We start from the raw sequence: 3,140 nt of genomic DNA, 5'->3' as shown, positions 1-3,140 counted from the left end.
AGTCGCCGGAGTGGCGGGCGGCGGCGCTGGGTGAAGGCGGCGGCGATTCTCTGGCGGCGGCGCACAGATCCGGGCCCTGGCGGGCCCGCGACGGGCTCCGCGGGCCTCGGTGGCTAGAGGTCTCCGGCAGGACACGTGGCGGCTTCTGAGTGGGCGCGGGAGGCGGCAGACATGTTCGATGGAGGAGGGATATGTGTCCGGCGGCGGAGAGGGAAAAATGCTAGGGTTCATCCGTGAATTTCGGAGAGGGGCACATATATATCTCTCCCTAATAATAAAGCACAGATTGAGTCTCCGGGTTCACCGTCGCGCATCTTTTGCATAATAGTCCCTAGGTTTTGGCGTATCTAACCCGCAGTACACCGAGCAAAAAACGATTCGCCAGGTAATTCACCCCCAATTTTCCCCTCTACGCCGCCACCCCCAATTTCCCCTCTAAGCTGCCACGCGCCAGAGATGATCGCGCCCGACCACCCGATTCCGCGCCTCTCGCAGGGGACTGCCGCCGACGAGGGCCACGCCGGCGATCTCCCCTCAGCCCGCCTGACTCCTCTTTCCTCTCTATTCTCCTCCTCTCTCCGCCCCCTGTTCAGCAGTAACCGCCCAAACTCGCCCCGATCCATGGCCATCTCCTTCCGTCCAGCTCCGGTCTGTCACCGGTCGTCCGTGGCACGAGCGCTGTGCCTCCTCCTCAACCTCCTCATTCCGCTCCACTCCTCCTGGACTGCCCAGGTGCGCCTCCCGAGCCCCCATGGACGCCTTCTGCGGAGCTGCGATATCGATGGTTGACTGCTGCCATGACCGGCCTCGTGCGCAACTCCATGTCACCATACCCTATGCCTCCTCCCGCATCTCCCTCATCTCGCCTATGCAGCACCGTGGCTGCACGTCGCCAGCGTCGTCTGCTGCAGACCCGCTCTCAACCCCCTGCAGTATGGAATTTATCTTGCTGGAGCATTTCAGTGAAAAGGAATTTGGTTCTGAAGCTTACGATCTGAAAAACATAGGAGAATTATTTTGCTCTATGTTGTGTTGTGGTTCCTGCTCAATAGGTGTTTATTTTTGTGCCTAAAAGGAAGTATGTGCTTTTCAGAATAAGCTCCATATATGTATATATGCATTGCATGTGCTTGCCACTAACTGAAACGAGCTTAGTCAGTTTCAACATTATTTATTCCGTGAAGAGTGTATAGTGTATTTCTTTCTTTCCTGCTCCATCTCAGAGGAAGAAGAAAATATCTAAATTATGTGTTTGAGCTATGAGGAATGCCTGTTATATCATTTATTCTCCTACAGGACATCTTAGTAGCTTTTCTTCTTGATGTTATATTAGAAATAGGTAAATAGCTTCATTTCGCGTAGGACATTCAAGAGTGAGTTGTTTTCTAAGGCTGGAAGGGAAGGAAGCAATGCAAGTGAGACACTTATATAATTCATTTGACCGCTCTTCTTTCTTCAGGTTCTTATTGGTCTCTTCTTTGGATGATCTTTCTGAACACAATTTGAAGCTTCCAAGGAAAGACGCAAATTCCATACTCTACTACTGACTTGCTTTCCGGTGTTCTGGTGAGAGAAAATTTAGAAGCCAAGTTGTGCTATAGGACATAGGTAAACCTGCTTATCTCATTTAACTTATGTTCTTGGAAACTATCCTAATATCCTCCAGATGCTTCCTATTATGTTGACACATACCACTCTATGGCAACGTGAAGATATACTATGCCAAGGAGCTAAAAAAGGCCCTTGTTTTATGAGTGCTATTCCCATAGCCCTGACGATGAATTCTAGAAGCTATGTATTTTAGGCAAGATCCGTTAACGATAAGGTACCTGAGTCTGATGCAATTCAGGAGAAGCTGATGCCTGAAAAATACACCACAACAAACGTCCAAGTGATTCTCCTGACCACGGAGGGGTACCTAGGACAATGTGATTAAGAGGTAGACACGACAGTAGCGGAGTTGATCAGCTCCAAGCAGCTTTGCAATTGTATACATATATTCTCACCATAATTAATTACACGTAGGCTCTGTCTCCCTCCTCTCCTAAGAATTTGACAAATGTTGTTATCAAGGCATTTTGTTCTTCTAATCGATTCTAGAATAGATAAACATGTACTATGTGTTTCATATGAACTGTTAAGAACCCAACAACACATAGTTATTTCATCAATCTTATCAACTTTTAGTTAATGGAATTATCTATTGATTGTAGTATTAAGTTTGCTTGCGTTTTCAGCTAAAAGAAAGGAAAAAAGGAACAACATACATTTCTGCATTGCTTCATCCTTGCGACTGAGAGAGGCATGCGTTCTCCTGTGAAGAGTGCATAAATTGTTTTCATTAGCTTGATATTTATTTATACCGGCTAATTTTCAGGTCTTACAATTAATACTAATCTTTAGGCACAGGACCAGGACCATGTGGATTGCATCATCTGGTATATCTCAATGGATTATGCTTTCTTTTTTCCATGTTACTTGGTGTTACGTTTTGTTTCTTGCCTGACCACCATTTTCTTTTGGCATATCCTAGGTTTATGAAATACTGAATAATGTTGTTGATGAAGCTCAAGCAGGCTATGCTACTGAGATTAATGCAGTCCTTCATGATGACAATTCCGTTAGTGTAACTAACAACTGCCGTGGGGTATGTAGTTCCTAAAACCTATGAAAGACTTCCTGAATGTTCAATGGTTCTATAAATATTGTGGAAAAAGTAACTATTATGTGTTCAGTTTTGTGCTGCTACACGGTGTTGAACACCCTGAACATGGCAATTTCGGGACCTATAGGATGGTAGATATCTGGGCCCATGGTTGTGAGCTCGGCCATATAGGCCCTTGAAAACTGACGGCGACACCTCTCTTCGGGCAGAATGTTATGCACGAGCACAATGCGCGACAATTTTCAGAGTCATAGACCCACTGGGAATTAGTGTTTGCATTTTTGTTTTTATGACGTCTGAACTTTAGCGGACAATGTTCACTCACACATGGCACATGTGCTAAACCAGCCGGTTGTTCATTGGGAAGTTATACGAAATCCGAAGGAATCCAGCCTTCAAGTGTATCACCCATTATATCTCTACTCTGTTCTTCTTTGCTCTGCTTTTCAGGAAGAAGGTGGGTTGGTGGCCATTT

At 46.0% G+C, this 3,140-nt stretch overlaps 1 long non-coding RNA gene across 1 annotated transcript; it reads left to right on the top strand.

Moving 5' to 3' along the window:
• Positions 1–1,525: 1,525 nt before the first annotated feature.
• On the top strand, positions 1,526–2,684 carry LOC125509624. The gene is made up of 3 exons (XR_007284172.1): positions 1,526–1,608; positions 2,378–2,438; positions 2,534–2,684. It is a non-coding gene; the product is annotated as an uncharacterized LOC125509624 (long non-coding RNA).
• Positions 2,685–3,140: the final 456 nt, after the last annotated feature.

The sequence above is a fragment of the Triticum urartu genome, chromosome 1 (genome assembly GCF_003073215.2).
Source record: "Triticum urartu cultivar G1812 chromosome 1, Tu2.1, whole genome shotgun sequence".
Lineage (NCBI taxonomy): Eukaryota > Viridiplantae > Streptophyta > Magnoliopsida > Poales > Poaceae > Triticum > Triticum urartu.
This window is presented reverse-complemented; position numbering and strand designations above follow the sequence as displayed.